Source organism: Dipteris shenzhenensis, chromosome 1, assembly GCF_047967505.1.
Source record: "Dipteris shenzhenensis isolate YYH24624 ecotype China chromosome 1, Dip_SZ_1.0, whole genome shotgun sequence".
Classification (NCBI taxonomy): Eukaryota; Viridiplantae; Streptophyta; class Polypodiopsida; order Gleicheniales; family Dipteridaceae; genus Dipteris; species Dipteris shenzhenensis.
Genome location: NC_141596.1, coordinates 69656259 through 69682584, shown reverse-complemented (window position 1 = coordinate 69682584; position 26326 = coordinate 69656259). Strand labels below are relative to the sequence as shown.

General features: G+C 42.8%; 1 protein-coding gene across 4 annotated transcripts in view; it reads right to left on the bottom strand.

Moving 5' to 3' along the window:
• SPK1 (guanyl-nucleotide exchange factor) overlaps positions 1 to 26326 on the bottom strand; it is a 207756-nt gene that overhangs the window by 54530 nt on the left and 126900 nt on the right. The window lies entirely within an intron of this gene.

The following is a 26326-nucleotide window of genomic DNA, read 5'->3' as shown; positions in this document are numbered from 1 at the left end:
TTTTTAATGCAAATCATTCCTTAAACTATCACAATAGAAGGGTAAACAAAAATATAAGCATAAATCCCTTTTGTCCAAGGTTTAAAAATACCGCACCATTAAATAATACACAACACGCTAAGAGTATTTCGGTTGCACACTACATACCATTGTCAAAATTTCACTGATCTTCTAAATAGCTATACACACAACCACTTTCTTCAATATTTCACTCATCCTTTATGAAAGAAACTTCACCGTCTTGCACACTCTGCCTCAATGGCAAGGTTTTAACACACTGACTAAAACATCAATCCCCAACCACGAAAGAAAAAAGACATGCAAACATCCAAAGGTTATTGCATCATAATTCTAAATATCGGAGTGTGTCTATCAAACGTGTGTCTCCCCGATGGATATGGTACTTTGCATGGGCCTTAATCTCATCCACATTAAGGCGAGTGCAAAGATGTTTGCATGGTTGGGCACATATTTTTCCTTGTTTCTTACCACGTGTCATGCATGATTGTCGATGTCCACGATGGGTATGATACTTTGCACATGCCTTAATCTAACCCACTTAAGGCGTGTGCAAAGTACCATATCCATCAAATGTCATTTGCATAGTTGGGCACGCTTTTTTCCATGAGCCTCTAGAGCTCCGTGGTCCTCTTATCCATTCTCAGCCACTTGGTTCCTCAGACAACATACAAAGGACTGCCATAGTGATACCACACCGCTGTTCTCATTCTCTCCATGGGCTTAGATACTTAATATTTGTTTTTGTGTTTGTCTTGGTAACGATGCCCGCTTAGTGGCTCCACCCAAGCAAGTAAATGTATATGGCATTTTTCAGTCTTAATACACCCCTTGGTCTTTCGAAAACATCAATGAACTTTTATTTCCCTGTTTCTTTTTTTGGGAAGGGCAGAATTGTTAGAATTATTATTATAATTTAGCAATGTAATGTAATAAGTAGGTTAGGGGCACTTTTCCCTCATTTGAGGTTTTTTCCCCAAACCACAGTTAGTTCACTAACTACGGTTAGCGAAGGATAAGATTTTCTCACTTAGACAAAACCTTTCCCTCTTCTTGTATTACTCCACTTCATCTATTGCAAGCACAACGTTCAGCTCTCTTGCTCTCTCACTCTCTCTTTCTCACATTTGGTATCAGAGCAGGTTACCCTGTTTCTGAGCTCGACCCTCTCCATTCCAAGCTTGGGAGAACTAGTCCGTACAACTCTCATTACTACTCTCCATTTCTGCCGTACACCCAACGATGCTCCAGCTGTACAACTTGTCGTACAACCTGCCGTACAGCTCCTGCTACTTGATCCTACAAACCTGCAATCAACGAACCTACTTCTTGCTTCGTGCATCAGTCATTTTCTTTGCAGGGCCTTTTTCAACAGAGGATTCTCCGCAAGGGCCATTTTGCAAGTGTAGTTTGCACTTTGCATTTTGTGGATTGGACAAGTATTGCAGGCAGATTGCAAATTTATCAAGAGTTTGAGCCTTTTGGACTTGCATTGCAAATTTTGCAACATTTGGGGCTTTCAGTCAATTTGTCCTCTTTTGGTTACAATTCCTGGCAAGAAATTGGGGCTTTTGCAATTGGATTGCAATTTTGCAGTGAAAGAGCAATTTGGGAGCTTTGGAGGCTTTTTGGACTCAGTTTGAGTACATTTGAGTATTTGGGGCTTTCAGTCAATTTGCCCCTTTTTGAGTTGCCATTTCTTGCCAAAATTTGAGGCTTTTTGCTTTACACAGCAATTTCTTGCATTTTTGCGGCTTTCAGGCAATTTGCCCTCTTTTGGATGCAATTTCCCTGAAGAAATTGGGGCTTTTCGCATTCGGATGCAATTTGGCAGTGTAAAAGCATTTTGGGACTGTTGAAGGTAATTTTGGACTCAGTTTGAGTGACATTGTAGACATTGGCAAATTCTGCAATGTTTTTTTTTTAAAGAGCATTTGCAAGGCAATTGAAGTGTGTTCTGAGCCTTTCACAGGCTGTAACAGTATTTGTCACTGTGGGCAGATTTTTCTTTGCAAATTTTACTTGTGCATTTTATATCCAAGGAAGGGATTTCACTTGGTTAGTCTCCTGTATTTTTTGATATTTTCTGGTATAAATGGCTCAGAACAACTCCAATGAGGTGATCGGGATTCTCACACAGGAGGATAAGTTGGATGGCACCAACTACTCCTTGTGGAGTTTCATGGTTCGCAATATCTTGGTTGGCAGAAATCTTTGGGATTATGTCAATGGAGATGAAGAAAGACAAGATACAACGCCTATACCTGTCACTCCTACAGCTGGAGGCAGGGGTAGAGGTACAAATACAGCACAGGTGATTGGAGCAGCCGCTCCAGGAACTCCCACAGCAGAGCAGAAAAGATGGGACTCTAGAAATGCACAAGCTCTTTCAAAAACTTCTCTTTCTGTCAAGAGGTTCATTATACCTCATATTCGGTCATGCAAGACATCTATGGCAGCTTGGGTAATACTTGAGAGTATGTTTGCAGCAAGAAATGATGCAAGGGTTTCCTTTCTGAAGCGAGAACTTTCCCATACAAATATGGAGGAGATTCCATGAACTCTCACCTCACAAAGCTTCAGGACCTCAAGGAACAATTGCTGAATTTTGATGAAGTCATTCCGAATTCAGAGATGATCATAACCACTCTGAACTCTCTTCCTGAGTCTTATCTCGGTTTCCACACCTCGCTGAATTTGTCATTGAGGGGGGGCAGCAATCCTCTCTCCTTTCACGAGTTGGTAGCACTTTTGTACCAGGAGGAACAAACACGTAGAAATATGGCAACCCGGGCTGGCGAGCATGCTATGCTCTCCAAGTTCAAGCCCAAGGGTAAATGGCAGCAAAAGCCACATGCCAATCAGCCCACACATCAGCATAAAGCTGATTCTGGACAGCCTCCTTATAAGGCAAAGGGTGATACAAATAAACAGAAAACAAAGGGCATATGTCATTATTGCAAGAAGCCAGGTCATTATATTGGAGAGTGCAAGAAGCGCATAGCCAAAGAGAAGAAAAGGGATTCCGGTAAGGCTGTGTCAGATGCATCAGTTCCACATTCTCATGATGGACGAGATGTTGCAGCCAACTTGGTTGAAGAGCACTATGCCTTTCTGCCTTGCACTTCAAATTTTTCAGTGGGTAGTTCAGATACTACAGCCACTAATGATGATGACCCATATGCTTTCTTGACTTGCAGTTACGATCCTTCAAAGGATGAATGCTCTTTTAGTATTGATGAGACCCTACATACTTGTTATTTTGACAGTGGTGCTTCAAAGCACATAACTTCCAAGAAAAGTCTGTTTGTGACTCTGCATTCTTCACCCACCAAGAAGAAGGCAACTTGTGCGAATAATTCTTCTTATTCAGTGTGTGGAGTGGGAGCCATTATTCTCACATCCACTAATGGCACAGATTTCAGAATTTCAGATGTACTCTATGTGCCAGGGATAAAGAAGAATTTCCTTTATAAGTTGCAATTTTCTTGTAGCTTTTACTGCACCATCCTTTTTGAAGGGAAGCCTATGCATTTTGCCAACAATGCAGTCTCACATGCATGAGGAGGAGGTGACTCCAAAGGAGGTGATGCATCAACCATATCATGCTTCTGAACTGTCATTAAGCTGCTATAGCTCATGTGCCCATACCTGGCATGCCATAACTCTGCATTCTGCATCGCAGCAGTGGGAGTGCTCACTGATAATTCAAGATGGGATCTTTTTTCATATAAATCAAGCTGAAAAAGACCCCGATACAAAGTGCCAAACAACCTCAAAGCATAGTCATTTTTGTTGTCTCTGACTGCACACTTGTCATCATCAAAAACAACATGAAATCCTTCTCTATTGAGTGCGGACACTTTCGCACAGATCGAGGGGGGGACTATATGTCTCATGAATTTGAGACATTTCTGAAAGAAAAAGGTATTATGCATGATCTTACAGTGAGGCTTACACCTCAACAGAATGGCAAAGCTGAGCGGAAGAATCGCACCGCCATGGAAATGGATAGATGCATGCTCACAAGTAAGAAGTTGCCTCACAGGTTCTGACTAGAAGGCCTCATGTGTGCCAACCATATTTCAAATCCAGCTCCTACAAAGGCTTTGAAGACAATCACTCCCTATGAGGCATGGCATGGGAGAAAGCCTTCAGTGGACCATTTCCAAGTCTTTGGTTGTGTTGTATATGCCCTCGTGCCTGTGGAGTTCAGACACAAATTGTTAGATAAGGCACTCAAATGCATTTTTGTGGGATAAAGTTCACAAAGCAAAGACTATCGTCTCTAAAATCCTGCTACACGCAAGATTTTTGTTAGTAGAGATGTTATATTCTCTGAAAATTCTGCACATACACATGCTGAATTTCAGATTCCGGCCTCTTCAGATGATGTGTTTGAGGGGATGCTTCCTAAAGCATTTGGTTCCCCCGCTGAAAATCAGAATTTACAGCAACCTCCGCCAGCTCCACAAGTACAGATTCAGCCCCCAGCTAAATTGGTACAACCTCAGGGTGTGGATGAAGTTGTCAGGCAAGAAATTCAAGAGATACACGCAGCCAAAACAGTCCCACATTGGTTGCTTCAGACTCTCAGGGAGAGTAGGCTTGAAGCTCCATTGCCTGAGACATTTGAAGAAGCGAAAGATAATGTGCATTGGATGAATGCAATGCACGATGAGTTGCAGTCCATTCATAAAAATCAAACTTGGGATGTTGTGGATTTGCCACCAGGTAAGAATGCCATAGGTACACGGTGGGTTTTCAAAGTCAAAAGAAAGCGAGATGGGTCCATTGATCGGTACAAAGCAAGGCTGGTTGCAAAAGGATATGCTCAGAAAAAGGGCATAGATTATGAAGAGACTTTTGCTCCTACATCCAGGATGACCACCATCAGGTCAATTATAGCAATGGCTGCAAATTTTGAATGGAATGTTCATCAGTTGGACATTAAAACAGCTTTCCTTAATGGAGACTTGTTGGAAGAGGTTTAAAGAGGTTTATGTCAAACAACATCCGGGTTTTGAAATTTTAGGAAATGCACATCAAGTATGCAAGCTGAATAAAGCTTTGTTCATCAGTTGGACATTAAAACAGCTTTCCTTAATGGAGACTTGTTGGAAGAGGTTTAAAGAGGTTTATGTCAAACAACCTCCGGGTTTTGAAATTTCAGGAAATGCACATCAAGTATGCAAGCTGAATAAAGCTTTGTATGGGTTGAAACAAGCCCCACGTGCATGGTATGCCAAAATTGATGCCTTTCTAACCAGCAAGGGGCTGCACAATAGTCCAACTGAGAGCACCCTCTACATCAAGAAGGATGGGGGGAATAGTTTCGTCATCATTCTTTATGTAGATGACATACTGCTCACCAGATCAAATGAGAAAGTAATTGCAGATTTCAAAATCCAATAGAAAGCTACATTTGATATGTCAGACTTGGGCTTGTTACATTTCTTTTTGGGGATCCAGTTTATTCAAGAGAAACGTGGCATTGTTATGTCTCAGTCCAAGTAAGTTCAAAAACTCTTGGACAGATTCAACATGCATGATTGCAAGCCTATCTCCGCTCCCATGGAGCCGGGGCCGAAGCTTACAATGCATGATGTGGGTGAATCAATTGATGTCACACTCTATACTCAGGCTGTTGGATGCCTCATTTTTCTCTGCAATACACGACCTGATATTCAATTTTCAGTTTCTCAAGTGAGCAGGTATATGCACATCCCAAAGATTATGCATTGGCAGGCTGTAAAACGCATCTTCCGTTACTTGCAAGGTACAAAGTCTTTTGGCTTGATGTTTCCCAGGGGCGGTCACTTCCAGATGCATGCTTACAGTGACTCAGATTGGGCTGGAGACTATGATACTAGGCAGTCCACCAGTGGGAATTGTTTCTTTCTAGGACATGCTTGCATTTCTTGGTTGAGCAAGAAACAATCTACAGTGGCTACCTCATCATGTGAAGCTGAGTACAGGGCAGCTTTCACAACGACAGTTGAATGTGTTTGGCTGTGTCGTTTGTTTGCTGATCTTCATCTTTCATTGGAGGGTCCTTCTCCGATTCTCAATGATAGTCAAAGTGCAATAGCAGTGGCAAAGAATCCTGTGTTTCATGCTCGCACGAAGCACATTGAGGTTCACTATCACTATGTCAGAGAGAAGTTGCATGCAGGAGAGATCAGTATGATCTATGTGTCAACAAATGACAATGTTGCAGACATCTTCACCAAAGCACTTCCACGTGAAAAGTTTGAGGCATTTCGCAGTGCCCTGAACTTATCTCCTTTTGGTGATTGATCATTTCCTTGTACCTAACATTGGCACTGCAGGGGGGTGTTAGAATTATTATCATAATTTAGCAGTGACCAATGTAATGTAATAAGTAGGTTAGGAGCACTTTTCCCTCATTTGAGGTTTTTCCCCCAAACCACAGTTAGTTCACTAACTACGGTTAGTGAAGGATAAGGTTTTGTCACTTAGACAAAACCTTGCCCTCTTCTTGTATTGCTCCACTTCATCTATTGCAAGCACAACGTTCAGCTCTCTTGCTCTCTGACTCTCTCTTTCTCACAAGCATGTCCTTGAATAACATGTGTGCATGCTCCCTACCACCGAATATGTTTTACAAGCCTATGTTTGAGGAAGGATGAACGTCTGGAGTGTGGCTGCACACAGACTATGACCAATGTTGCAAAGCACATTGTCTTGGGTCGCCATATCAGTCCCTCCACCAAATACTAAAAGGACATGTTCTTTTATCATTGCTTCATTATTCAAATTTACTGCATCTTATCACTTTCTTTCACAAGTACATGTTATTAATTTGTCTTTTGTCTTTTGCCATCTTGAACCTATTTTAAAGCACAGTTATAGCACCTTTTCTACGCTTTTTAGCACTTGAGACCTTTTGGAACTTTTGAGTTCTTCTAGGAACTCTACAATCCAATTTCAATAACTACATGTTGTCTTTGAAATAATGATCTTTTAGGAAGCACATTAATGCTGCAATTTATTCCCATCAAAATGCTCTAGAATCATTCAAAAGTGGGAAACATGCTTGTACTAATTGTTAGAGGCATTCTTGAAAGCTAAGGTAAGGTAGGAGACTCGAATGCCTCGTCAATGTTGGATGTGTAAGATGAATCCCATTCGTTTTAATTTATTTTTTACGGGGACAAGAGAGGGAGCACAATAATAATAGATAGAACATGCAAATGGCCTCACAGAACATGTTCGCATTGATGATATGATACATACGTACATACATACGTGTGTGTGTGTGTACGTCGCCCCGCTGCTGCTCGCCTGCTCTAGCCGCTGCTGTCCGCCTCTTCTTGCCGTCTGTTCTCTTCCCTTTTGCTGTGTATTACCCGTTCCATATCTGTTTATAACCCCTGCTGCCCTCTTTCGTCCTGACTTTGGCCATTATTGGCCCCGGCTGTCTGCTCTCTTCTTCTTTCGCTATATCAATCCTGCCCTGCTTACCTCCATGGAGGATCATATTAAAAGTTATTCTCGGAAGGACTTCTCCCGGGACCCCAAAAGACAGCAAGTTGAATTGTCTACTTCGGCCTCTGAAGATGCTCACTATGTTTTCGATATGCTCAAGGATGAATTCCACCAGAGCCGGAAGGAGTGGGCCAAACCTCCCCCGGCCCTTAAGTATAAGCTGAAGCTGCCCTCATTGGTCACTCCTCTCCGGAAGTTCTCTCAGCAAGCAGTTATCATTTTTTTCCCTGGGAAGTTACCTTCTGCAAATGATGTGGCTCAGTGGGTTCAGGCTTTGTTGGGAGGTTGCTTTGTTGAAGGAGTATACTTTGCTTCTCGAGGTTTTTATGAAGTGCACTTTTTGGATGCCTCATATCGTCAGCAGATATTGGAGATGTCCCCTCTATTCTATGGCAGACAAATGGTGCATGTCATGCCATGGTCGCCAAATAAGGAATATCACGGTCTCATTCGACATCACTGCCCTGTATGGGTTGAGGTAGTGGATTTTCCGGACTATATGAGGACTGAGTTACCTAGTCTGGCAGCTACTTTGGGGCAAGTTGTATGCCCACCCCGTCCTTCAGGTACTCGAAATCGGTTTTGTGTTCATTGGGATACAGATCACCCAACCCCTCCTTCTATTGCAGTAGAGGTGGAGGATGTTCTCTTGGGCGAAAAATATTTTGACTTGAAATGGGGAGTATTTGCAGGTGCTTGTTTTACTTGTCATAAGTTTGGCCATCTAGCTTCACAGTGTCCTGCAGTCCTGCGACAGCTCCCACCTACGGCTATTGCTACAGAAAATACTACCCCTCAAACTTATGGTCCGGGGCCTAAGGCTATGCCTAGCAAGTTGGGTGATGTGACATCTAAATCTGCTCTTTCCAAAGACAGTGTGGTCCATGTTTCAGCCAAGCAAAAGGATAAGGGAAAGGGAAAATTTTCAAAATCTAATGCCTCTCCCCAGGGTGCATGGCAGCAACCCAAAAAGGTGTTTGCGCTTAGGCCACGACCATTACAATCTCGGCATTGGGATGGCTCTACTTCCACCCCTGGTCAGGCCTCTACCCCTGCTGATAGCCTTACTTCTCGATTGTGGGTTGATGTGCTCAAGAAGGGCATTCCTGTATGTGACAATGATGAGGACGATAGAGCTATTGATCCAGGAGGCCAGGTGGATGTCGATGTCATGGCTGATGCCTGACACCTTGTACCTTTACTATGTTTCTCGGTTCGACTGTACATATCTTTTATGTCTGCTTCAATTACTTGCATTACATACAATGTCCAAGGTCTTTGCAATGTCAATAAGTGGAGACTTTTTTGGCACTATGTACATAGAATGCACCGCGATGTAATTTCCTTACCCTTCATTTGTGGTGACTTCAATAATGCCCCTCAATCGGGTGACAACACCTCAGGCCACACTGATATGTTGGCTTCTGAAACACACGCATGGTCTGATTTTTTGCTTCAGTTGCGCCCGGATGATCTCTGGAAGGAATTACAGCCCATGCTTCCGGGTTATACCTTTCAACATAATGCTCAATCTTCTTATCGGGCATGCTTGGACAGATGGTATCAGATTGATCCACAGCATTGTGATGCCTTTACTTGTCAAATTTGGGTTGATCATGCTTTCACACATTCAGATCATGCTCCTCTTTGGTTGAGGCTTTCCTTACATGAATTTCCCACTGACAGATTGCCTTGCCGAAGGCTTTTGCTGATTAATAATAGTTATCTGGAGCATGCTGACTTTAAAGCCTTGGTCTCTGATGCTATTCAGCCTCTCTCTCGTCATATACGCATTGGTTTGGATTATGCCTGGCACGCTTTTGTTGCTCGAATGCAAGCAATTATTCGAGATTATGGCAAATCCTATATGCAAGCCACAAGGGAGACTGTAGCACATGCCAAATTTACATGTCAGAGTTTGACTGAGCTTGCTCATCTTCGCCCTTTGTCTTCAGAGGAAAGTATGCTCTTATGTCAAGGTCAATTCTCTCTTCAATCTAATGATCGCAGAAAGCTTGCTAAATGGGAAGCTCGATCCAGACAACGGGCATTTTTGGATAAAGGCTGCTCTTCCAAACAATTTTTTAAGAGTTTACACTACAAAAGACAGGCTGCCAATATCTGCCGGACCCGGATGCCTGACGGTTCTTGGTCAACATCTCATTCAGAGCTTGCTGATTTATGTGTGGAGCACTTCTCCACTCATTTTGGGCATCTGCATACTCTTTCTCCTCGGGTCGTGTCTGCACGTCAGCTTCTTTTGCAGCATATTCATCCAATTCTATCTGATGCTCAGGCTTTGGAACTTGAACATCCCTTCACTAAAAGGGAATTGTTTGATGCACTGAGATCCTGTGGCAGATGGAAATCTCCAAGATGGGTGGTCTCACTGTTGAATTTTTTCTTGCATTTTGGGATCTTCTTAAATTCACCTTGCTGCAAATGGTAAATACAGCATGGCAAAATCAGCAGATGCCTTTGTCATGGAAAAAGGGTCTTCTCAAGCTGATTCCAAAAAAGGAACTATGTGATTCACTGGGTGATTGGAGGCCAATCACGCTCATGCTAGTCATTTACAAGATCATTGCCAAAATGGTGGTTGATCGGATTAAAGGTTATTTGCATGATGGGTTGCATCCCTCCCAATATGGCTTTGTTCCACGTCGCCATATCACAGATAACATTCCCAATGCTTATATTGGGATTGAATATGCCAAATACACGCAGCACGATGTTCTACTCTTGCAGGTAGATATTGCAAAAGCCTTTGACACAGTTCAATGGGATTTCATCTCGCAAACTATGCGAGCTTTGGGGTTTGGACAAAAAATGCAGCAAGTTATTTACTTGCTTTATAGAGATAGCAATGCGGCTTGCATTATCTCTTGGGATATCTCTGATGAGTGGACTCTTCGTTGTTCGGCCCGCCAGGGATGCCCTCTCAGTGCTTTACTGTATGCCATTGCTACTCATCCTATGCTGCAATATATTGATCATCTTGTGGCTACAGGATCACTTCATGGCTTGGAATTGGATGCTAATCGCAGCATGGTTGCTCAAGCTTATGCTGATGATTCTTTCTTTACCCCGAAGAATACGCCCCATGATCTTGGTGCCTTGATGCAGGCCCTCTCTATTTATGGTTTGGCAGCTGGTCTTCATGTTAATTTTCAGAAGTCTAAGCTGCTCCCTTTGCATTCCAAAGACTGGCATATTCTATTATGGCCCAGGGATATCATTCCACCCACTCACTTTGTTCGTCATCTTGGTTACCCTTTGGGATGGGAACTCACTAACCAACAACAAACTGCTTGGGTTTTGACTAAGCTTCAGAAAAAGCTTGAGTATTGGAAACTGGCAACCTAGCCTTTGCACGTTCCTCTTCGAATAGTGCAGTCCATCCTTGTGGCATATATTCAATTTTACTTGCCATTGATCATGTTCACTAAGGCAGATCTTATATCTTTCATGTCTGTCTTTATGGAACTCTTCTGGCGATCCAAACATGGCAGAAAAAGTCTTAGGCTGCTTTCAATGCATCACATTTGTTCTCCCAAGATGCACGGTGGATTGAACATCACGGATATTCATGTGCATATTCTTGCCCCTGTGGGAAAATGTTGCTGAAATTTATGCAAGGTGATCAGCCTTGGGTCTTATGATTAAGACTCTGGTCACTCATTTTCAGCTTCTTTTTTCTCAGCCACCTTCTTCTACTCCTCAGGTTGAATTGGCTCGGAGCAGATTTATTGAGCTTGTTTCTCCTATCGTTTCTTTGCAAAAGCTTCAATGCTGAAAATGTCTTTTTCAGATATTGAATTGGATGAAACCCTCAAACATTTGGGTAAACATAAATCCCCTGGCTGGGATGATTTGACGGTTGAATTTTTTGTAGCCTTCTGGGCTGAATTGAAGGGTCCAATCTTGAAGCTCATTAATGTAGCTTGGCAGCATCAACATCTTCCGTCAACTTGGAAGCATGGTCTGGTTAAGCTTGTGCCCAAAAAACCCCTATGTGAGACTATGGATGACAGGAGGCCCATCACTTTGATGCCTGTTATATATAAACTTATTGCTAAAATGTTGGTTCATCGGATAAAGGATATCCTTCATGATGGACTTCATCCCAGGCAATATGGTTTTGTTCCAAGAAGGAATATACATGATAATATCTCCAATACTCTCATCGCAATGGAATATACAAAATATTCAGCTCAAGATGTTTTGGTCATGCAGGTGGATGTGGCAAAGGCATTTGATACAATACAGTGGGATTATGTCTATCAAATCATGTTTAAACTTCGTTTTAGGCCAAAGCTGGTTAATGTCATATATTGGCTTTACTCAGATTCCACTGCTCAATGCTTTATCGGCAATCATTTGTCTGAGTCTTGGACTCTGGAACGATCATTTCGACAGGGATGCCCTCTCAGTGCTTCGCTCTATGCTATTGCTTCACATCCTTTGCTTCTTTATATGGATCATCTGGTTGATACTGGACAGTTACTGGGGCTTCAGATTCCTGGTTCACGGCCTTTCATTGCACAGGCCTATGCAGATGATTCCACATATGGCTTAGCTGCCGATTTTCATGTGAATTTTCAGAAATCCAAGCTATTGCCGTTGCATGCTAAAGACTCGCATAGTCTTTTGTGGCCTAGGGAAATTGTTCCACCTTCTCAATTGATTCGACATCCTGGCTATCCTCTAGGTTGGGGGCTCACTCGTTCTCAACAAACTGATTGGGTGCTCACAAAGCTGAGGAAAAAACTTGAATATTGGAAGCTTGCAACTTGGCCATTAGATGTTCGTTTGCGAATAACGCAATCCATTTTGATAGCATACATTCAATTCTATCTGCCCCTTATTATGTTTACTAAGGTAGATCTGGTTTCCGTTATGTCTGCTATCATGGAGATTTTTTGGCGTTCAAAAAATGGCAAGAAAAGTCTCGGATTACTCTCTATGCTGTTCTCCAAAGATGCACGGGGGTTTGAACATACTCAATATTAAAGTGCATACACTTGCTCACAGGGGGAAAATGATGTTGCAGTTTATGCAAGGGGATCAGCCTTGGGCTCTCATAATCCGCTCTCTTTTGTTGCATATTGATACTTCTACTTTTGGGCATTGGCAACCTACACAGTGGGATTTTCTATTTGGCTCTATTCAAGGCAAGATCAAAGGCTGCCCTTTTGTCTCTCGTTTGCTTCTTGATTGGAAGCATCTTTTATCCCACTTGGAATGGAATGGCAAGGATTCTTTGTCAGGAAATTCTGAGGGCTGAAAATATTTATTGGTCCAAAGTATTTCACCCTCCTTTGGCCATACAAGAACCCAAGCGTTCTTGTTTTCTCTCTTTCAAAGGCACTTCTTCAGTGGTGGATGTACTTCAGGATGATGGCACTCTTTTATCTTTTTCTATGGCTGCTAGCAAATATGGTTTGGGAGCTCGTTATCGTCCTTTATGGCATCAAATTTCAGAAATGCTCCAACCATTCTTGCCGGTACCTCGTTTGGAACTTCAGAATAGGCTTGAGGATTGGACTCTACATTCTTCTTCCTCTTCAGCCCGTCCTTTAAAGCTTTCACATATCACAGTGCCTTCTCTATATAAAGTGTTATTACTTCCGCCTTGGAATTCTGACAGAGTAAATTCTGTTTGGCATATGGATCGCCCACTGCACCTTTGGCATTATAAAGTCCCTCTTAGGCTACAGTTTTTCCTTTGGCGAGTCCTACTTGGCATTTTTCCATCTGGGCAATTACTCGTATATAGACATATTGCTCCGGCTGTTTGCCACCGATGTCTACATTCTGCTAATCTGTGCTTCACATCTTTTGGCACTGTCCACACACTTGCGATTTCCTCGCTCTCATCCGACAGAGGCTTCGAGCGAGATTTCCAACTGTTACTTTTGGCAGGTTCTTCTGGTTGTTTGCAATTCATCCAGCTAGACAGGGTTTTGATTTATTTTTTGTTTGGGCGCGCTACTAGGCACTGTGGACTCTATGGATGGATAGAAATCATAGAGTCTATGGTGATCCTCTTTTTTCATCTTTTATTTTTTTCAAACGATCTCTGCAGCAGTCATTCTATGATTGCTACCAAACTCATTTGATTGATCATGATGTATATACAGCTTATACTAAGATTTTCAGTTGAGTAGTAGTTACTCCACTTTGAAGTAACTATGAATGTAATTATTTTACAGCAATAAAATATTTCTTCTCACAAAAAAAGTGTGTGTGTGTGATATTTATTTTGGCTTTGTCCGTGCTCTCGTGAGTTCATTGATCTTCTTCGACAGTGCCTTCGAGCGAGATTCCCGACTCTTCCTTTTGAGAAGTCCTTCTGGCTCTTTAGTTTTCATCCACCTAGACCAGAGTTTCATATTTTCTTTGTTTGGGTTCGCTATTGGGCACTCTGGACTTTATGGACGAACAAGAACTGTAAAGTCTTTGGTGATCCTACATTTTCCTTGTTTGCTTTTTTTTAAGCGTTCTTTGCAACAATCTTTCTTTTATTGCTTGCAAACGCGCTGCATAGATCATGATGTCAGCTGATGTAATTTGGCGTGCCTCGTTTTGAGGTCGCTACTCTTGAAATATAATCAATCAAAAGTTTTCACTATAAAAAAAAAGTGTGTGTGTGTGTGTGAGAGAGAGAGAGAGAGAGAGGGAGAGACAGATTGATTTCAACACTGGAAAGTTCAAAGTTTAAGCTTCAAAGGAAACCATGATGCATCATGTGTTTATCACATGTATGTATGTATGTATATGTGCATGTATATGTATCTATATGCGCACGTGTGTGTGTGTGCACGTGTACACCACCTTGGATTTCCCACAAAGCTAATACTGTTTGGCATATGGATCGTCCAATGAAGTGGTGGAGAAAAAGGCTGCGCCTCCTTTGGCATTACAAAGTCCCTCTTCGACAACAGCTTTTCCTATGGCGAGTTCTCCTTGGCATTTTTCCATCCGGACAGTTACTCGCACACAGACATATTGCTTCAGCTGTTTGTCACAAATGCCAGCACTCTACTGAATCAGTGTTTCACATCTTTTGGTCCTGTTCAAATACTTATGATCTCATTGCTCTCATCAGACAGAGGCTTCGACAACGATTTCCTACTGTTACTTTTGGCAGATTTTTCTGGTTGTTTGGCTTTCATCCACATAGATAGGGTTTTGATTTATTTTTTGTATGGGTGCGCTATTGGACCCTATGGACTTTATGGATGGACAGAAATCATAGAGTCTTTGGTGATCCACTATTTTCATCCTTTCTTTTTTTCAAACGATCTCTGCAACAATCATTCTACGATTGTTTTCAGACTCGTTTGATTGAACAGGATGTGTATACGCCTATACTGAGATCTTTAGTTGAGTAGTAGCTACTTCGTTTTTGAAGTAACTATGAATGTAATTATTTTACAGCAATAAAAGATTTCTTCCCACGTGCACGCACAAGTGCACCTACACGTGTTTTTAGGACAGCATTATAGACCAATATATTTCTCATATTCGTCAAGCTTTCTTCCGATGCCAAAACTTGAACTTATGGACCCCCTCAAGGATTGGAACCTGGGTTCTTCACTACCACGGTTCAACCTCTCATCCCTGATTGTTGGCTCACATTACAGTTGCTAAGTTAGATATGAATTTGATGCCACGATCTTGAAATAATGATCTTTTAGGAAGCATATTAATGCTGCAATTTATTCCCATCAAAATGCTCTAGAATCATTCAGAAGTGGGAAACATGCTTATACTACTTGTTACAGGCATTCTTGAAAGCTAAGGTATGGTAGGAGACTCAAATGCCTCGTCCGTGTTGGATGTGGTAGTGGAATCCCATTTGTTTTAATTTATTTTTATGGGGGGGGCACATTAAAAATAATTAGAACATCTTAATAGAAGTTTGTTGGGGGGGGGGAATAATTAGAACATGCAAATGGCCCCAGGGATTTTAAGACCAGTCATCTGTCCTGTGTTTGTAAGATGATCAAGATACATCAAAAGGGGATGGGTTGCATCTTTTTTGGCACAAGCATATGCTGATGATAAAGGATCCCGTAGGATAGAATAGATGCATCTTGCAAGAGGTGTGAGAGCACAATGAAAGAAAGATGGTAGATCTCTATATTGATTGTGAGAGAGAGGACTCTCTCTTAAAGAAAGGGGGAGAAGGTAATACCTTCCCTACATAAGTGGCAATCAACCCCTACATCAGTGGGAATCAATCCCTACATCAGTGGGATTACCTTTGTCTTACATCATCACTTAGGTCACACACTAGACACATCATAGCACTTGATGTGCCTTTACAACACACACAAACACACATGTGAGTCTCCTAGATGCACACATGCACCATAGAGGAAGCCCTTGATCATACTTACCCCAACAAAACCCCCCTCAAGGGGTTGCCTCTTGCAGTGTCAAGGATACATCTAGTCTCATAGTTTCTCAAGCCATCTCATGGTAGTCAAGGATTAATCTATGGCTAGGATCTCATGCTAGCAAGGGTTCCCAAGGGTGTGAGGTTCACAGAAATGGGATAGTCAAAACACATAGCACATGGCCTACATCATATGGTGACCAGAGGTGATTTACATAACATATTCTTTTTGGAGTACTACTCCAGGCAGAGAACCTCAAAATTTGACCAAGTGATGATAAACAAAAAAGACAAAGTGCCTAAAAAGCATAGTCTTCATTTTCTTCATTTGCTGATGGAGTTCTTCCTTCAGCCAGATTTACTTTGTTGTTGAAGTAGTCCTTCTTCATAAGAAATGCTTGATTCTCTTTGTTGTTCTTCATGGAATAACACATTCCCTTTTCCAATTGTAGGCAAAGGAACAAGATATATTTGAAGCACTTCCTTTCATCAATGTGGTGAAAGTATGAGCCACTTAATCCCAAAGCTATGATAGCAAAAGCCTTCTTGTCTTTGATCAACCAATTAGCTTTTTCTTTTGTAGATTTCTTTCCATTCACAACATTCCATATCTTCTTTTTCATAAGCATAAACTTGGCTTTTGTTTGCCAAGCATGGAAACTACTTCCATCCAACTTCTCAAAAAAGATCTTAGCTTCCATGGCAAGGTCTTACCCGAGGGCAGTGTCTAGTGCCTTACAAGTGAAAATATGAGCAAAAATAATCCTTCAAAGTACAAGCATTTAGTGTAGCAAAGACTTGTAACCAAATTCCATACTACAAAACATAATGGAAATGATGCTTTCACTTGTATGCTTCATAGAGGTGGCTAAATGAAAGTATTCCAAGCGAATCCACGTATAGCAACTTAAAGGAAAGCTGTAGCCACAGTTGTACTGATGCTATTCAACATTTTAAAACATCAAAAATGCTAAAGTAGCATCTAATGTAGCATCAAACTCACAACAATGTCAAAACTGTCCAAAACAGAGACCAGAACTTGGAGGGTGCGATTCTCACAGCTCATAGCTCTATTCAAGGGGATTTTTATGCAGGAAGAAGGGCCTTATACTAGAGAAGGGCTACCAGCAAGGAGGGGCGCAATGTTGCACCAGGTGGCCATAGCCAGGCTTGAGAAGACGGACTGGTTTTCCGTCGCTTTCTCCTCCATCTCTTGTCCAAATGAGCTCAGATTTCAGCAGCAGCTTGCCCTCAGTGTCGTCCAGCACGGGCTCAGACGAATTTGCAGATAGGTAAGTACAGAGGCGGCATTGCGCGAAAGTTCGTCAAGGAGTGTGAGTGTTGGCGTTGCGCATACAGTCGAAATTTCTCTGAATGGTTGCAGCTGGAAGTTCGCCCATACGTGAGGAGTTTGCAGCTCAAAGGGTTTGGGCAATGGTCGCTTGAATGCAGAGAACATAGCTCTCAAAGATTTGTGGAAGGAGGAAAATGGAGAAGATGAAGAAAGTCTGAGAAACTAGTAGTTTTATGCTAGAGATAGCATCTAATGCTAGACTAGGCTAGATCTAGAACCTAAAGCTCTGATACCAATTGTAGGATCCCGTAGGATAGAATAGATGCATCTTACAAGAGGTGTGAGAGCACAATGAAAGAAAGATGGTAGATCTCTATATTGATTGTGAGAGAGAGGACTCTCTCTTATAGAAAGGAGGAGAAGGTAATACCTTCCCTACATAAGTGCCAATCAGCCCCTACATCAGTGGGATTGCCTTTGTCTTACATCATCACTTAGGTCACACACTAGACACATCATAGCACTTGATGTGCCTTTACAACACACACAAACACACATGTGACTCCCCTAGATGCACACATGCACCATACCCCAACAGATGATTCCTTCTTTATGCCACAGAATTCTCCCTGAAAAGTTCACATGCTTATGACCACTCTTTCATTGTATGGTTTGGCAGCGGGATTGCATGTCAATTTTGACAAATCTAAATTACTTCCCCTGAAACAATGTGATTGGCATTCTATTCTTTGGCCAGGTCAGGTGGTGCATTCCAAAGATGTAGTCAAGCATTTGGGATATCCCATAGGATGGCATATCACCAGGAAGCAGCAGCTAAAATGGATCTTCCAAAGACTTCAACATAAACTGGAATACTGGAAGATTCCTACTTGGTCTCTTCATGTTAGGCTCAGAATAGTGCAGTCCATTGTAATGTCCTATGTCCAGTTCTATTTGCCTTTGCTGCATTGGTCCTCCGGGGATATTTCAGCCTTTATGTCTCAAGCTATGGAGATGTTATGGAGGACAAAAACTGTTGTGAAAGCATTGAGACTGATGAAGATGGAAATGGTGTGCTCTCCTAGGATGCATGGTGGACTTAATGTCCTCAATATAAGATATCATGTGCTTGCAAGGAAGGCGACTATGCTGCATACTTTTTTCCGCCAACAACAGCCATGGACTTGTATGCTAGCATCCATGTGTGTCAACATGAGGACTTGTGCTTATGGTCATTGGACTACTGATCATTGGGAGGTTGTCATTGGCAGATGTGTAGGGAAGATACCTGGCTGTCCTTTCTCTACTGCTCTGATACTTGACTGGAAACAAGTACTTTCTAAGGTCGAATGGGCTCCTGATAATTACTCGGGAACAAACTCAATGAGGAAAGAAAGTATTCATTGGAGTGCCATCTTTGACATTCCGCTCGCTCTATAGGAACCTGTTCGGGCATACAATCTCATGAAATTGGGAATTAGATACATACATGATGTGGTAGATGATCAAGGATATGTCCTATCTTTTCCTCAGGCCACAGCTTCCTATGCATTGGGAATGCATCATAGGTCTATATGGAAGAAAATTGCTGATTTATTACATCCTTTTCTACCTGTTCCTCCTGTGGCTGACACAGACAAGCTTACGGATTGGCAATTGCAACCCTCTGCTACATGCACTCATCCTGTTCCTCTTCCTGCCTTAACCTGAATCAAAGCCTATAGGCTTCTTCAGCCTGCTCCATGGATTCAGCAATATGCTAATTCTCTGTGGCATATAAGGAAGCCCCTCTCATGGTGGCGGAAGAATCTCAGGATGCTATGGAAGTGTAAAATGCCATTGAAACAAAGACTTTTTCTTTGGAGATGTATGACATGTACATTGTCAGTGGGGGTCACACTTGCTAAACGTCGCATTGCACCATCCACATGTTTAAGATGTCAGGCTCCTTCAAAGACTCTTATTCATTTGCTTTGGCACTGCCCGTGTACTAAGATCCTCCTCAGGAGAATTTCAGATTATCTTCGGATCCGTTTCCCGAGTCACAGATTTGGGAAACATTTCTGGCTCTTTGGCAGATTTATGAAGTCTTTGTCTCAATACTCACTATTTCTCTCTTGGGTGCGATATTGGGCTCTTTGGACAACCTAGAGTGAGCATAATTTGGCATACTTGGGTCGGCAGATTCACAAGTCATATGAATCTTCCCGAGCCTCATTGCGGCAATCCTTATATGATGCCTGCCATGAGGGTGATATGGATGCTTCTTGCATAGAGCTTTTCTTTTTATGTTTCTGATCTTTGGGATACTCTCCATTTCGGAGACCTCCCATCATGTAAATTTATGATCATATAAATATTTGCACTGGATATTACCCCCAAAAAAAAAAAAGAGTGTGAGAGAGAGAGAGAGGTGTGTGGTAGGTAGGTGCACGCTAACGATGGAGAGCTCTGGAGCCCCCGCAGCCCTGGTCGACCCTCCGTCCCCCTCTGTTCCCTCCCTCGTTTTGCCTGTACAGCCCCCGTCTTCCACCTTGCGCTCATGTCAGCTGTTCGGAATTCCGTACAGTCCGTACAACCCCCCTGACCCATGCAATTATCTACACAGCCTTCGGTTCACCCCTTCGCACAACTCTCCGTCCAGGTAGACGTGGTGCACACGCTAGTACCTGCTTCATCCGTACCTGCAAAATCCGTACATATTTTCCCACCCGTACAGGCTCCCGAAACATCTTTTGTTTTTTTTTCTTCCTATGTTCCTCCTACTCAAGTCTTCATTCGACGGAAGCGCGGTGCTTTTCCTTCTTCATCCTCTTTCAAATCGCCAAACCTTGATCTCGCAGATGGCCCTTCTTCTTCCCTACAGCTGGATCTTCTACGTCAGTTATGCTCAGCCTCTGTTACAGATGTTCCTTCATCAGGTTCCCCGTTTGTTTGCTCTTTGGATTCTGCCCTTCTGGTTTCAGGTCTTCGACAAGCTCAACAGTTTGGATTCTATCTCTACTTTATGGGCAGGGTTCTTTCTGCTGCTCAACTTCATCTTTGGGCTGAAGCTGCAATGGGTCCGTATTGTATTTCATCTTTGTCTTTTCATAAAAAAGTGATATATTTCATTTAAAACGAATCATACAACAGGTGGGAGAGAAAGTACTCTATCCCTAGTCTCAACAATCTGGCAAAAAAGCCATGGTGGTGGTCTAAAATGCCACGACATCCCAAAAGGGGTCAAATGAAAAAATAATGAGCAGTCCCATGTCCTCATGAAGGATAAAAGTCTCCCACGAGCTGCCAAAGAGGTGCCTGTACACCACTCCCACTGACTCCTGAGAGCGAAGATAATCTCCGCCCAAATGGAAGCGAGAGTGTCAGCCTTCGTGCATAAATGGCTCCCAAGGACAAAAGAACATCGCGACACCAAATCCGCCATAGAGTAATGTTGGAAATCACCTCCCGGGCTGACCCTGCAGCTGAAGTAGGCATGGAATCCTGAGCTGGTACAGGTACCAAAAGTAAATCATGCGGCTCCATGATGATGGCCTCTGTGGGACCCCATCTCTGGCGACACTGCATGAAGAAACCGTGGTCTCCTGGCTCTGACTCAAAGAGAGTAAAGGCTCCAGATCCTCTCCCCCAAAGGGCAGCGCCCCATGTCATCAGAAAGGACTCGGATGTAACATGTGAGAACAACGTGAAGACACCTATCCATACCACTCTAGAGCTGGGGCAGCTCCATAAACAATGCTTGCTAGATTCCTCTGCAAGCAAAGTGAGTCCAATAGCTCAGCAAGAGCTCTGCAGAGAGTCCCTGTGCGTGCCAATGCTGGGAGGCCGATGGTATGTGATGAGAGTCTCTCTGCTGAAGCCTCTAACCTGCCCTCGTCGAGTACTGGAAAAAGGGAAGAGGACGATCGCCTGCCACTGAAGCAAGCCATGCCCACTCACCTGGGTCCCAGTATCCTCTGCAATGGTCAACCTGGAGGATCTGTGGCCCATTCCTTACCCAGGCAACCAATGACCCTAACTCTCTGCCAAAGGAGCTCCTGTCGATCTAGGGGCTGAGTGGGATACAATCTGTGAGAGGAGTCCGTCTCAAAATAAATAAACGGTGCCGGTCCTAAACGAACTCCAATACATAGCCCAGCCTCACTAAAACAACCTGACCAAGTAGAGATGGGATGAACATAGGCTGGATCTGTAAGTATATCCCTCCACTCCTGAGGAATAGCTCTCATGATCAGTAATCTGGTGGCAGCAATCTATCCAAGTGGCCCTGTCTATCTCTGATCACCTCCTCTGACATCGCCACACCTCCCCTGAACCAATCTCCGACTATCACAACCCCCTACGCATGCCATCTGGCCAAGGGAGTCCTAAGTTCTGTACCAGGGGAAGATCCCTGATACCGAACCAGGGGGTTATGGTAAAGAGGCTGTCGGGCAATTTTCTCTCTGGAGGAGGGAATTGCTCTGATGAGGTGCTGTCGAAAATGATCCCATATCTGAATAAGCCTTTTCACAAGTGGTGAGGAAGGTTGAGAATGCTGGTCCGTCAGGAAGACACAACTGACTCTACCTGCCCACAGGCCTACTGCTCTGGGGGTGCACTGGTGAATCCCATGCAGTAGGAACTGCTTCCATGGCTGATCTCCTCGGGTCAAACCTCTAACAAGAAGTTTGACTAAAAGGGCTCTGCTCTGCATCTCCGGATCAAGAACCTTTTTCTTTCTAGGTAAAGGATTTGATTATTCCCACGTTTCTTCGACTAATGTGGTGGAGCGGCTAGTCAGTCGTATTGGTGTTCCTGGGGCTGGTTTCTTCGCTTATGTGATGCCCTGGGATCCACTTTTCGATCCTTGCTACCCTTCTGACTCACCACGTATTATAGCTCTCCCTTTCTGGGATAGCTTCTTTGTAATATAATGACTCAAAGATTCCACACACAAAAAAATGTATGTGTGTGTGTAGTGCACGTGTGTGTGTGTGTATATGTGAATCGATGTCCGGTCTGGGTTGAAGTTGTAGACTTCCCGCAATGCATGGCTTCACACTTGCCTAAAACTGCAGCAACTTTAGACAAAGTGGTTTGCCCACCGCAGCCTAACGGCAACTCTAATCGCTTTTGCATTCTCTGGGATACTGATAATCCCACACCTAAGTCTTATTCAATCACGGTGAACAATGTTGACATGGGCAGTGCATTTTATAAATGAAATGGGGATTATTTGCAGGGGCTTGCTTTGAATGCAAAAAATTTGGGCTCATGGCTTCATAGTGCTGATTGTGAACAATAGCTATTTGCAGCATGTTGCTTTCAAGGCAATGGTTACTGAAGCATATCAATCTCTGTCTTCTCAGAGTCACTTTGATATTGATAAAGCATGGGATTCTTTTATTTCCAAAATGCAAGTTGTAATTAGAGGTTATGGCAAGTCTTACATGAAGACTCTGAGGGAAACTGTTGTTCAAGCCAAATTGACTTGTCAAGACCTCACTGAACTCAGTCACCTTCGTCCTCTATCAATGATCACAAGAAACTTGCTGAATGGGAAACCAGAGCAAGACAAAGAGCTTTCACAGATAAAGGCTGCTCTTCCAAACAATTTTTAAAAAGCTTGCATCAGAAGAGATTAAAAACAAACATTTGTAGGGTGCTTATGCCTGATGGTTCATGGACTACATCACGGTCACAGCTTGCTTCTGTCTGTGTACATCATTTCTCTTAGCAATTTGGTTATGCAGATCCTCCCTCACAACAGGTTTTGTCTGCAAGAAATTTACTTTTACAACATGTTTCTCCTATTATCTCCACTACTCAAGCTTTGGAATTGGAGGAACCTTTTACTAAAAGGGAATTGTCAGATGCAATCAAATCCTATGGTAGATGGAAATCTCCAAGATGGGATGGTCTTACAGTTGAGTTTTTTTAAGAATATTGGCCTCTTTTGAAGCATACTTTGCTGCATATGGTGAATTCTGCTTGGCAAAATCAAAAAATGCCAGTCACATGAAAGAGAGGTCTTGTTAAACTCCGTTCCCAAAAAGCAAATTTGTGAATCTTTGGCTAATTGGATACCTATCACACTTATGCCAGTCATTTATAAATTTACTACCAAAATGATTGTGGATTGGATAAAAGGCTATTTACATGATGGGTTGCATTCTGCGCAATATGGTTTTGTTCCTCGTAGGCATATCACAGACAACATCGCTAATGCTTACGGTGGAATCGAATATGCCAAATATATGCAGCAGGATGTTTTGCTATTGCAAGTTGATATTGCCAAAGCTTTTGATACTGTTAAGTGGGACTTTATTTCACAAACAATGCAGGCCTTGGGATTTGGCAAAAAAATGCAGCAAGTTATCAATTGGCTATATCAAGATAGTAAAGCTGCCTGCATACTTTCAGGGGATATTTCTACAACCTGGACTCTTGGTTATTCTGTTCCGCAAGGATGTCCCCTCAGTGCTTTAATATTTGCCATAGCCACGCATCCAATGCTTCAATATATGGACCACCTTTTGAACACTGGCATGTTGCACAGATTGGAAATTCCTGGCAGCCGTAGCATAATCGCTCAAACATATGCTGATGATTCTTTCCTTACTCCAAAAAATACTCCGAGCGATCTCTTTTTGATTATGCAAGCTCTTTCTACATATGGTTTAGCTGCTGGTCTTCATGTGAATTTTCAGAAGTCCAAGCTATTGCCATTACATGCTAACTACTGGCATAGTCTTTTGTGGCCTAGGGAAATTGTTCCAACTTCTCAATTGATTCGACATCTTGGCTATCCTCTAGGTTGGGGGCTCACTCATTCTCAACAAACTGATTGGGTGCTCACAAAGTTGAGGGCAAAACTTGAATATTGGAAGCTTGCAACTTGGCCATTACATGTTCGTTTGTGAATAACGCAATCCATTTTGATAGCATACATACAATTCTATCTGCCCCTCATCATGTTTACTATGGCAGATCTGGTTTCCTTTATGTCTGCTATCTTGGAGATTTTCTAGTGTTCAAAAAATGGCAAGAAAAGTCTAAGATTACTCTCTATGCATCGTCTCTGTTCTCCAAAGATGCACGGGGGTTTGAACATACTCAATATTCAAATGCACAGACTTGCTCACAGGGGGAAAATGATGTTGCAGTTTATGCAACGGAATCAGCCTTGGGCTTTCGTGATCCACTCTCTTTTGTTGCATATTGATACTTCTGCTTTTGGGCATTGGCAGCCTACACAGTGGGATTTTCTATTTGGCTCCATTCGAGGCAAGATCAGAGGCTGCCCTTTTATCTCTCGCTTGCTTCATGATTGGAAGCATATTTTATCTCTCTTGGAATAGAATGGCAAGGATTCTTTGTCAGGAAATCCCCTAAGGACTGAGAATATTTATTGGTCCAAAGTATTCCACCCTCCTTCGGCTATATAAGAACCGAGGCGTTCTTATTTATATCTTTCAAAGGTATTTCTTCTATGGTGGATGTACCTCAAGATGATGGCACTCTTTTATCTTTTCCTACGGCCGCTAGCAAGTATGGTTTGGGAGCTTATTATCGTCCTTTATGGCATAAAATTTCAGAAATGCTTCAACCTTTCTGGCCAATACCTCGTTTGAAACTTTAGGACAGGCTTGAGGATTGGACTCTCCAATCTTCATCTTCTTCAGCCCGTCCTTTAAAACTCTCACATATCACAGTGTCTTCTCTATATAAAGTGTTGTTACATCCACCTTGGGTTTCTGACAGAGCCAATTCTATTTGGCATATGGATCGCCCACTAAAGTGGTGGAGAAAGCGGCTGCGTCTCCTTTGGCATTATGAAATCCCTCTTCGGCAACAGCTTTTCCTTTGGTGAGTCCTACTTGGCATTTTTCCATTTGGGCAGTTACTCGCGCATATACATATTGCCTCGGCTGTTTGCCACAAATGTCTACATTCTGTTGAATCTGTGCTTCACATTTTCTAGCACTGTCCACGTACTTGTGATTTCCTCGCTCTCATTCGTCAAGGGCTTCGAGCGAGATTTCCTACTGTTACTTTTGGCAGGTTCTTCTCGTTAATTGGTTTTCATCCCGCTAGACAGGGTTTTGATTTATTTTTTGTTTGGGTGCCCTACTCGGCACTTTGGACTCTATGGTGATCATAGAGTCTTTGGTGATCCTACTTTTCCATCTTTCGTTTTTTTCAACCAATCTCTGCGGCAATCGTTTTATGATTGCTTTCAGATTCATTTGATTGATCATGATGTATATATGGTGACAGAAATCATAGTCTTTGGTGATCCTACTTTTCCATCTTTCGTTTTTTTCAACCAATCTCTGCGGCAATCGTTTTATGATTGCTTTCAGATTCATTTGATTGATCATGATGTATATATGGCTTATACTGAGATTTTCAGTTGAGTAGTAGTTACTCCGCTTTGAAGTAACTGTGAATGTAATTATTTCTTAGCAATAAAAGATTTCTTCTCACCAAAAAAAAAGTGTGTACGTGATGTGTGTGCGACAAGGAGAGAGAGGGAGAGCGAGAGAGAGAGAGAGAGAGAGAGAGAGAGAGAGAGAGAGAGAGAGGAGCGACCTCTGCGCGTTCAGCCCTGTCAAGACCTCCCATACAGCCTTCCCCTTCCGTCCGTACATCTATACAGCCCCGTACAAATTTCCCTCGGTAACCGTGCACTGTCCATACAGACCCCATGTGGCCTATCCATACAGGTCATCGTGTGCATCCATACGCCATACAAGTTGTCACTGTCCATACACGCCCGTACAGGTTCCCTGCAGTCCGTACGGGTTCCGTACAACCAGTCTGCAGTCCGTACAGGTTCCGTACAGCCCCGCTCAGATTTTCCGTACAGGTTCCTTGCTTCCAGCCGTACAATATCTAACAGCCGGCTGTACGCTCAGATTCCGTACAGATTACAGCCGTACTGTTTGTGGGTCCTTCTGTGCAGTTTCTTCAGGGGTTTCTGTCCTTGAGTTTACTCCTCCCTCCCTCCTTTTTTCTCTAGCTGTCTATGCCCTTTCTGTAACCTCTTGCAGACTTGCCTTTCTCCTATCTAAGCCCTTTACGCTTTCTTTCTTCAGTTTCTTTAC